Raw genomic sequence first — 12,231 nt, 5'->3', positions numbered from 1 at the left:
CGCCTAACCGAGGCAAAAGTGGAACAGGAACACCAGACAGTCTTATTACACTTGATTCGAACGTAACCAAATTGTTTTTTGAAATCCTCGTCACGTGACTATAACTTTCGCACAGCATGGCGCGCTGTAATTCTGTACATCGGATCCCTGAAGTCACATTAGTCAATTACCTTGAGTTAGACACTAACCAGAGCATGATGCACAAGATATATTCTTGAATAGTTGCGCTCGTTCGAGGCCGAGTTTACGGCTCATTAAACGTGTCATGGGGTGGCGGAACAAAAATTCAACGACAAATCAAATTCTGCAAAGATCCACCTGTTCAGTGCTTTTTTCAATGAGCACATATCTCTCTCACGGCCAATCCCTGGTGAGACACAAACGGTTAATCGTAAGGACATGGGACAAATTTATGAAAGCCACTTACCGATAAGTCTGCGCAACTTTTTCAATCTTGTGCCGAACTTTTAGGCGAGTTCTGTCAAAGCCCGCCTGTCGCAGGGCCGCGACGATGACGTCGTAAGCGCCGCTATTTCGCTGCTGACGGCGCAGGTGCATATGGCGGTCCTGCCACAAATCTATGAGGAGCTCCGCTTCGCGCTCTCCCCACAGCTACAGCGCCTGCGAAGGCGCGACTTTTTTTTCTTCTGCGGCTGGGCGTGGTCCATTTCCCACACGCACGCGCGCACGCACACACGCACGCACGCGCGCACACACACACACACACACACGCACACACACACACACACACACACACGCACACACGCACAGACGCACGCACACACACACACACACACACACACACACACACACACACACACACAAAAACGCACTCGCAAGAGAAAACACTTTTTCACTGTGAGGTGAGGAACAAAAGTGCTACACAGCTTATTATGTTAATGATAAAAAAACTGCAAGATAATCTAAACAAGCGGAAATAAAAAAGCAAAAAGCATGAAACTAGACTGACAAAAAGAAAAGAATGCAGAGAGTAAAATGGCGGCGATATGACGGCCGCCTGCAGCACATGAAGTAGAGGGAGAGTGTGCTATACAACATGGAGAAAGGAATGAACACAAGCACATCGTTATTGTCGAGAGGATGTGCAGTTCGCACATATCAAGTGGCAAAAATACTTTATTGAATAATTATTAACACTCATATATAGCCTTTTTAGAGCATTTTGGTTTGATTTGTTCTTTCTAACCGTGAGTACGAGCACACTCTGAACGAGAGGGCATGTTCGCACTGTTTCCGCTTCCGTTGCTCAAAGGTCATCGAGATTTCGATATGTAGGGTGCTCCGCCGACTCGATAGACCATTGACTCAGCGGCCTTCGAAAAACTGCCCGTGTGGCAGCTCGAACTTGACCTTTGAGTCAACTGACTATCGGTTGGAAGGCCTTCCAAACGCCCGTGTGACACGGGTGTTAAACAGGTTCAGCTACATGCAGCACGCAACTGCTACATGCAACTGCTACTTGTCGGGACACCTGGTGGAATACAACGCTACTGCTGTGCATAGTTTGCACGCATCGACCATATGTGTCACGCATGTATCATTGCGTCACAAATGGCACGTTACGATGCTAATAATAATGATGGTAATTTCTTGGCATTCCCGTTGACACGCGACGGTGACAAACAATCGCCTAGCCCGCTCGATTTATTCAGGTATGCTAGACACGCTTTTTCATTCTAACATTTTTGTATGCATCTAATTAGCATTCTTTTTCTTCTTGAAAGCTTCCTCCATCTACCGTATACCACTACCTATGCAACTGCTGCGTGGCTTGTACCCTTCTGTAGCAATTTTGCAACTGGAGTGCAAAGAATGTACGTAGAGACGCTACGCGGCGTGCATGTCACATCGCGTGTGAAGGACGCTTTCATGGAGCATTTTTCCACTGCAAGCTAGCAAGCGCTGGCGCGGCTCAGTGCTAGAGTAGCTGGCTCTTATGCAGTGGGCCCTTGTTCTATCCCGGTGGGAACTGGTTATTTCTTTTCTCGTTCCAGCCTTACCTCTATACTTGAGCACATGCAGCGAACCCTTAGAATGTATAGAATGCTCTACTTGGCAGACGATTGGGCTGAGCCCATCTGCATCCGTTCAACCTTGCGACTAGCGCAATTGATATCGGTTCTAGGCAATCGTGGCAAACTTTTAAAAGGCCCCTCATCAGGTCTTGCGATTTTGAGCTGACAAGCGTACATCATACAATGCGTGATAGCGATCGTGTCTGCAAAGTATTACATGGCTACGCGCCGCGGAAAGATCTGAAATTTCAAACCGAATGCCGTTTTCTCTTCCCCTCGCCGCCACCGCGCTCTCAGCCGGGGGATGACGCACACGTGCTAGTGTGGCTACGTGCGCGTGTTCGAGCTGTGACGTCACGGGTGGTTATACGTGACTTTGACAATTATTCAAGCCAACATCTGGTACTTGTGTAATACGTAGCTAGAATCGACGAGTTCAAGCTTACAGTAATAATAAAACACAGAAACCGAATGTCTCCATGTTTTCCTTTTACTTCGCACGGCAGCAAGGGAGATGTACTTCCGTTGCCTCTGCGTGTTCCCACGTCGTGCAGTCGCACGCGCGGAAACCGAAACTATGTCATTTTTGTCCAGCAGCGCGGGATCATGCTCTGAGCTCCGCTTGTGTCTGCCTCACTATTCGTGTAGCACAGACTTATACGGCTAGTCAGGTGTCCTAGCGCACAGCGTGCAAAATCGTGTGCTGTGTGAAAGGAGACAATCGCAACAGCTCGCACGCGACGCCGTCAGTGGAAGTTCGCCGCCCCCCAAAAAATGCCAAAAAAAACGAAGGCTGGGCCAATAGCGTATGCGTCACACGATCCTCGAGGTCCAGTTTGGAAGAACGCAGGGAGGGAATTTCGCTTGCGGAGGCTAAACGGGGCAAGCGGAGAGAGCGTTCATGTTTGCGGTGAAGCTTGCCTCTTGGAATCATGGCTTCGTGACACTGAAAATTTTCTATCTCGGCTATTACTAAGCCGATTTGAAACATTTTTGAGGAACAACAACTTCCACCGCATAACCCAAATTTGCTATGGGGCCTGGTGAGGGGCCCTTTAAACGAAATGGCTTACAGACTCGCGCGGATATTCCCTGATCGACCAGTTATGTCCGTTATCCCTATTTCAGCCTATGTCACGGCGGCTAGGCTCAGAAAACTTTCTTTATTCCAAGGTTCCACAAAAGTGAAAATTCCAACACCAAAACTTACTCATTTGTTTGTTTCATTAGACAATAAATGGTGGCCCACACGTAAATTGAAAATCTCCCTTAGAAAATTACGCTGCCATATCGATCCAATAATTTTTACCTGTACACCTCCAGCCTGGAACCATCCCAAGTAGGCCCTGCCTGGCAGGAACCTTAAAACATTGACCATTCTCTGGCTAAACGCCGACAATTTGCAAATCACAAAACAAAATATGAAATTTCATACTGAAGACTAAAAAATTGTTTAAATGTTCAATATAATCTCTCCTTCGGGGCTTCTTTATTGAGCTTTAACTGCAGAACACCTTTATGACCATCTCTAATTATCTCAGCGACACGACGAGGCTGCAATATTAATTCCCTAAATCAATAATTCGGTGGCTTAAAGGGACACTAAAGTGAAAAATGATTTCTTCTGCATTAGTAAATTATCGTTCTACAACACCAAAAACACCACTCTTACAACGATAAGACGGTAAGCCAGAAAAACCGCAAGAAAGAAATACGGGTGGCGATGCCTACTCAAGTTCCCGCACCTGGGTGCTGTGATGTCTTGGTTTTTGATGGCATCTTCTAGGCCCTACTAAATATATAGAGCGGTACAGATTGACTACAATGTGTTCTAAAGGAACCAAATATTAAACATGGCAAGTTTCGGGAACCTTTATTCAGCCAGCCCGGCCCATTTGCGAAAACATACTTTGGAATCCCTGACATCACGCTGACGTACCGGCGCTGGGGTTTCGGCGTGAAATTCAAATACTGATACTTGCACCTTCATTTTCTCAAATAATAATAAAACTATTTTTTTAAATGACTGCCTGCAGGCTTCTCAAACAATGCTACATTAGTGTAAACTGTTTTATTGTTTCGCTTTAGTGTCCCTTTAAGCAATCACTGCTGCCTTCAAAATTGGTGTAATATCTACAATTTTCCTATATGTACACACACACACACACACACACACCTATCTATCTATCTATCTATCTATCTATCTATCTATCTATCTATCTATCTATCTATCTATCTATCTATCTATCTATCTATCTATCTATCTATCTATCTATCTATCTATCTATCTATCTATCTATCTATCTATCTATCTATCTATCTATCTATCTATCTATCTATCTATCTATCTATCTATCTATCTATCTATCTATCTATCTATCTATCTATCTATCTATCTATCTATCTATCTATCTATGGTAATTTATTTTAGTCTCTGCGAAGTAAGTCTACTTCGAATATATCAGATAACTACTTCGCCCTCACTTACTTTTCCTTCTAGGTTTTTTCTCTCCCGTTTTATGTACCCGCTGGTTTCATGACCTATCCTCCTTTCCTCCTTTGTGTGAAAGCGCCATGAGATAAGGAGGAAGAAAACAAGTTTTTACTCCAACTGATATCGCACGAAGCTGTGGAATATTTGTGGAATATATTTTGTGGAATATTGCAAGAATAATGGCGCTTCTGCAGACGCTAAAACAGTAAAAAATATGGTTTACGTGGGGATTTATGATTTGCTTACACCACGCTCTGCAGCTGATGAATAGATTAGCATCGAGCAGAAAAAATCCAAACAAAGCGAGCGTTAAGAAACGAAACGCAGCCTGGGACAGATAAGAAATAAACAAAAGCCGTGTCTCTCCACATGTCTAGCGCTAGACGACATCGACTACACTCAGTTGAGATTAAGGACAGTTTTCTTCAAGAAAGTATGTTGCTCTCATACACCAGTGCAAAACATGCCGCGCATTATATTGAGCCAGCTATAAAGTGTTAGTTCCCATTTTAGTTGAAACAGCAATTTCTCATCTTTTTTTTAAAAGAAAGCAGTACATTATTTCTTTAATGTAAACTGAAGGTGATGTTCGCATAAGCTAAAATTTAAGTTTACTCTGGTCATTAAAGACACTGAGCAAGCCTAAACTATAAAAGTATCTCAGCTGTACGAAAAAAAAATGATCGAGGATTTTCTGTCAAAAGAAGTGATCTCATATGTTGGCGTCAGTGGCAGCTGCCCGTCTAATAGGCGGCGACACTAAAGTTCTAGGAGCAATTATAGCTGACAAGTGTTTTTAGGAGAGCGCCTGCTAAATGTAAGTTCGCAGCCAAATGCGTCAAACATCAGGTTATTTTTTTCGTGCTGCACATTTCGTAATAATAAGTTTCCATTTCTGATGGTTCCTTCTGAGAATTACTTTCGCAAGAATTTCCTTTTCGGAGCATGAATAATGACGTAGGTACCAGCGCACACAAAAAAACACTTAGTAATATGGCAGCCGTCATAGCCCAGCCTATTACGTCAACAAGCTAATACGCATCCCACGCACTTTAACGGAGGCGCTGCACATGTTTCAAGTTGCAACACTCAACTGCGATAGTCCTTAAGCCGTTATTCTTTATAGTTTTGTTCTTATAGTTACAGTGCTGCAGTTGTCAGCGATCTAGTTGACGATCTTCTTTATGACGCCGAATTTGCCTACGTTTGCTCGTTTTTTTTCTTTTTGTTCTTTTTTCAGATCCACATGGCACTCGCGACATTTTGTGTTGGTTGCAGCCATAGGACGAACGCTCTGCTAGAACCAAAAACATCGCTCGTCGTCCAGTTAGGCTGCATAACGACGTCATGCTTGTGGTGCACGATGAATGTTCCATCCGATAGGCCTTTCCACTGCAAGTGTACGTCTCTGAGTCATCTGTGCAACAAGCCCTCCTCCACATCTGTAGTCTATATACCCAGCCTCTTCTGCTGAGTGAAGCGGCAAAATATAGGCAATATAGATACCGGTACAGTCACTGAAAAAAGAAAACAATGTTTGGGATTAAAGATGGGGCCGCATAAAAATGATTCACTTTTAAATCGGCCTTTTCTTTGCCTCTTCCTTCGACTTTTAAACTGCTGCGGTCGCTCCATTGCGCGCCGCGTCGGGAGGTGGGTCGAAGCGTTTGTATACATGGCAGGAGAGCGGCAGAAATGAAAGGCGACGCAAGAAACTCCTCTGGACGTTTTCCTCGCGTCTCTTCAATGCCCTCTGCAGCTCCCTCTACTTCTCCACTTATGCGTCACCCCACGCAAAAGCGTTTTAGAAGCTGCACCTCTTAAGTTTGCACCGACGTGCGACAGCCCAGAGGGGAATATAATGGTCGAAAAGAAGTAGGTACAGGAGGCACAGCATGGGTAGAGCCGACGCAATCACGAAACGAGTTGATAGCAAAAAGCCTTGCCACTCTTCGCTCACAGATCGCATAATTGGGAGGAGGGCTGGAGAAGGAAAAGGCGACACAAAAAGGCAAAGAGAAACAACTACTAGACACGATAGCGTCTGTGGAGAAACTGGATAAATTTAACTTGAAGGTATACTACTGATTCTGAGAAAAACACAGCACGCAAATTTGTCAACTGGACAGCTGACACCGGGCATGTCCACGCAGGGCCCCATTAAAGCCCCGTAGCGTCTCGACGGAAGCGACCGCCCGTCAACTCTACACTTCTGTGACCGCTCCGATGGCTTTGCGGCTATGGGGTTGCTCGAGGTCACGTGTTGGATTCCGACCGTGGCAGCCGCAATTCGACGGGAGCGATATGCAAAAATACTACTGCACGTAGATTTAGGTGCTCGTGAACGAATACCAGGGTGCCAAAATCATTCCGGTATCCACTGCTACGACGTGCCTCATACACTGATTGTGGTTTATGCACGTGCCGTCCCGTAATTCAATCAAAATTTAATACTCCTGCCACGATGGTATGTGTCATGTGAGGTCTCTCACTATGCTCAAGCCTCTCGGAGGTTATGAAGTATGACGCACAACAACGCCTCAAGAAAACACCTCCCCCTGTGTTCTGTGTGCACCACGTGGATGAATTGCAGTGGTGCCAGTAGGGTAACCTTTAACATCAACTCACCACTGTCGTGGTCGACTAACCTTTGAAGAAATTAAACGTTCACCGTCAACATCCCTGCTAACTATCGTCAGTCAAAGCACACAGCACAGAAAGCTTCGCTTACAACAATTCCAAGAATGCATGACCTCCGCATATTTTTTTATTTCTTTTACATGAGCTGCGGTACTGATTAAGAGGGTAGATGCTCTATCCCAATAGGTGCTTCCAACTAACTTTACGAAATTTTATCTGAGACGTTAGTCTTCGGATCATGTGTTATATTTTGCGGCTTTCTTGACGCAAATTTATCGAAACCAAAAGCCGAAATATCTGCAATGGCACTTCCGTGAAAACATTGAGTTTACCATGGAAATCAATGAGTCATGATTCTGTTCGCTGGGATATGGATGTGTCATTTGCATGGCGGTACCACTTGATGTACGAGAAGAAGTCGCATTTCTGGACGTTAAAGAAGCCCCCCCCCCATTTGCGTATATATATAGATGTATATAAACACTCTCCAGCAAAATTTCTTCTGGGGCGCTTTGCTGAAAGCAAGTATCTACTCTAAGATATTTTAAACTTGGGTGATGTAGGAAAGTAACAGCACTAAAAGATGCCATTCACCATATATATCAGGCAAATAATCCTGTATATTTGCACTAACTGCTAATGACCCAACTCCTAATAATCACCTGCGATGCTTTCAGACCTGCTCTAGGAGATATGGGTAGCGCAGACAATGCATGCGCTACCCATATTCGATAGCGCAGGTCCTTGTCTGCGCTACCCATATATTGTCTTGAGCTACCAATATGGTAGCACTAGACAATATGGACACGACAGTAAAAGCAGTATTCGAACGCAGTCCTCACTTACAAATGAGGAGCGCAGTTTACACAGGATTGACCATGGCCAGGTATCGTGCTACTTACGTCATAGTCAGTTTGCCCTGCGCTTCAGCGTATATTACCTATACACGCAAGTGCACTGAATGAATAGCTTTTTGACAAGCAAGCGACATTGCATGTGTTATCAAAGCCAGCCGTTTCACATTCAGCGCAAATTAAATTTTATTCCGCTTCGTCCACTCTGTCTTAATGACAAATGTGAGGCTATTCCCCATGGACACTTTCAGTGCTGATGAATATTGTTGGCATTATATCCCGAGAAGGACTGCGCTTCTTCGCCTACTTTATGTAACTGTCTTGTAACCTAACCCGAAATATCTTATTTAGGTAGAGATATTCTGAACTCGAGCTGTAGGGGCTATCAATAGGCCCTCAGCTTAGCTTATCTTCACTCCTGCCAGATTCAGGCCAAAACTCACCTTTCATAGAAGTTTATCCTTTATCGAGCGTCGCACGGTCCTTTTAAAACTGCCTAGAGCACAGACCTGGCTATGTGCGGGTAGCTGGAACATTACCTATATTACATTACATTGCATTACACTAGAACATTCACAAAGTACTGGCATGCATACTGCAGAAAACGCTACGAAAAGCAGCCCAGCCAGCAATCTTCCAAATCGCAACATTAACAATCGACCAACCGCTTGTCAGCTACGTCCGCAATGTAGTGCCTTCACTGTCCAACGGAACAAAATGTTATTTGCAACGTTGAGTTCTACAAGTGAAGGAGGTCAAGCTAGGACAATGGCGGGATCGCTTTTACGGCGCTCTTTCCTTTACCACCCACCAGACAACGTACGACACAGGTTCATCAGCTCCGTTGCAATGTACCACTTCACATGACATACGGCTACACAATGCCAACTCAACGAGGTAGTATTAGTTCGTTCAGAAAATTTGTGTAGGACTGCTGCGGTTACGACTAGTAACACATCCCGATGGATAGAATATAAAATTGTAGCACACTGGTATTAGCTATTGCAGAAGGGTTACGATTTCTGTCATGTATATTTGGCTCTTGCGTCGTCCACCGCGCTTTTTCGACAGTATTTACACAAACACTCATGTCATCTTTCTCAAACGAAGGTTCCGTTCATTTTAATCGTTTGTCATACCTTTGACAGTGGCCGACCTTTCTTATGTAGAATGTTGCTTCGCATAGCGCGTTTATGTGTAGCCCCAGCTGGTCGCACAAAACGTAAATGGTCGGCAAATGAACAGGCTATTTTCACAATTTTGACGCTAAAATCCGCACACAAACCATACAAGCGTAAACCATAGCAAGTTATGCAACCTGGGAGACTGCTTTTGCTACTGAAAATAACGTAGCTTTCTCTTTTTTTCTATCTCAACTCTTTAAGAATCTTCCTGCCAGTTGTTTTCCTTGGTATACAGATAATGAACCGAAATTTCCAGTTTATCATAATATAGTTTACTGCCATGCACTGTCGAGAGCCGACAATGTATAAAACAGTATTTTAGCCTGTAATGTAGATTTATTTCTTCCTAAACACCACCAGCGGGGGAGAGAGATGGATTGACCGCGAAGAGTGATCGCTCCATAACTGTCCAACACACGGCTGACGCCTGATTATAGTGTCGCGAACCGAGAGGTTGCCGTGAAGCGCCACAACCAGGGGACCAGCGTCGAAGGCTCTTAGAACAGACTAGCGCATGCCGTGCTTGCGCAGCTAGCATGCGCCTCCAAACTATACATTCGCAATCTTTTTTTGCATTGCCGGCCGTGAACGCTGCATCCACGCCTAGCGGCGGTGGTGAGCGCCACAATATGTCCGCATGCAGTGTGGTGCAAAACACTGGGGTATTATTCTCGATACGCATGGCGGCTGCACGGCCGCCATTATCCGCCGTGTTTACTCTCCGATTGGCTGTTGAGAGCTCACGTGCCTCGGAATTCGGCCAGGAAAACGGAAGTTTTGAAAAAGGCAATTTTGCGTTTTCATCATGATGGCGAAACGTGACGTTATTGCGCTGAAAATTTTATCGACTAATACATTTTTGTGGTCCTTGGCAACTATAATGCGACGTTAGCGCTTTAAAAAGGAAGTGAACGGTAGTGCACAGAAGCCAACGCAATACATCTGCGATTTCGCGAATATGTTGTGGCAATCTAAGATAGGCGCCATGGCAGCTTGCTGATTGGATGAAGGAATATGCCGTGGGGAGTGTCACAGGAAGAGCCGTTTCGTAAACGTCAATTTGACGTTGCGTGACGTTGCGCTGGGCCGCCTTGCAGAGATTTTCCGCCATTATTTGTGGTGCGACGTGCCGCGCGAATTATGCTAATGAGCAGCCATATACAATGGCGGCCGAGATGAATGTGTAACGCAACATTTCCCCTGTCGTTTGGAGCCATGAAGATCTTTTGTTCATAACGCGTGCTCGTAGTATTTGCATCGCTCTCGGGTGATGTTAGCATTTGGGTTTTGGGCCATCATTCTTTTTAAAAGAATGCGTTTATATGAAATAATATTGACTGAACATAGCAAACTTTCTGCCACGTTGTCCACTTTTCAATGCTGCGTTTGTGTGTAAACTTTGTGTTTGTGTTGTAATCCACACAAACGCCGCGAGCGAGTTGTTGCAGCGAGTAACGAGCGAGCTGAACAAGAGATGGCAGCGCCGGCGCTTGCGTCGCGCAAGCGGATACCTCCGGCGCGCGCAACGATATTCTGAAAACACGTTGCACAAGGTGAACAGTTTCTTTAGTATCCTATACCTCTTCACGAAATCTTTGGTTCACACAGATTTCCAAATGTGCACTAGATCTACCAATTTTTTTCTATGAAGTGCACCAAATAACCACTCAGCTCTCAGAAACAAGCATGATACTGAATATTTCCGTGTACGTTATTGACCAGTATCGGTACATTTTTCGTTTTTTCGTGCGGGGCATCACAACATCCACTACTTCATGCCTTCGTTGCACCATTTACATCTGCAACTTGACAAGCAACGTAGCAGAATATTTTCCTTTCCTTATACATTTTCAAACCAAAACACTTCGCTCAGGAAGGTTGTTTCACAGCAGGTATTTAAAGCCGCTGAAGAATTGTAATTCACATAATTGAACTTTGTGGTCCACATCTGTTGACGTCAAATGCGAGTGCAGTTTTATTATTTGGTAGCTTTCGTTCCCGACAGAAATGATGGTATGCAAAGTAGACGTGCACGCTACCAAGAGGCTGACTCACTACTCACCAGTAAGGAAAGCAAAACAATAAATTTTGGTTGAACTATCATGTGGTTGAGCTATGTAGACATCGTATGATTTGAGTTCTCGTACCAAAGATACATGGCACCATGCCTGTATAAATATCAGAGTAGGCGATGTTAGCGTAGGTACCGTGCCATAAGCTGACAAAGACGTCTCAGGCTAGTGGCCATTACTGGAAAGAATTATGTAAGTATCTGTACTTGGTCCCATTGCTACAACGCGCTCCAATTTATCGAAGCCCCTGTACTTGTCTTCATAACAGGAAGCAAAATATTTTGTTTTTGCGCAGTTCATATATATAGGTCTGAATCTCTTTTGGGCTGAACGACACTGCGAATATAAACCTACGCAACTGCTTGTTGCGTGTTCAAGATGTCGTGTTCAAGACGTCACCCTTCAGCTAGCAATTAATTCTGCCCATTAATTACTTAGTTTCATCGCTCTTTCTTGTGCTTTCATAGAGAAAGAAAAAAAAGTTATTCGAAGAATGGCACAGCCGTTGGCCTAAGCTATAGCTCACTCTGTTTTACATTCACAACCACGAAAATTGTTAAGCCCATTAAATCCAGCCAGGAATGTTCAATAAAATATAGTAAGCTAACAGAATGTGAATGATATGCGAAAACTCTTTAGATGAACGTCATATATAAGAGTACTAACAATTTGATTTCTCGCGCATGCATAGAGAGCAACTATTTACACGCTTGAAATATATACCAGACGTAAAACGCGCTGAAAACGACGAAGAAATGAACCCGCCACATGAACACAATAGCACAGCGAGGGCAAATACTCAGGCCTCGACTGTCCGATTTATCTTGATAAATCATTTTACACTGCTTATTCCAAATCGCAGCACCTGTACAATGAGAAATTTTTTAAATATATTTGCGACACAGTTTAGAAACAACAATTTAAATCAGTGTATTGTATTTTGATTCGATA

This window comes from Dermacentor variabilis, chromosome 8 (assembly GCF_050947875.1).
Source record: "Dermacentor variabilis isolate Ectoservices chromosome 8, ASM5094787v1, whole genome shotgun sequence".
NCBI classification, from domain to species: domain Eukaryota; kingdom Metazoa; phylum Arthropoda; class Arachnida; order Ixodida; family Ixodidae; genus Dermacentor; species Dermacentor variabilis.
The sequence above is the reverse complement of the archived record's forward strand: the minus strand, read 5'-3'. Positions refer to the sequence as shown.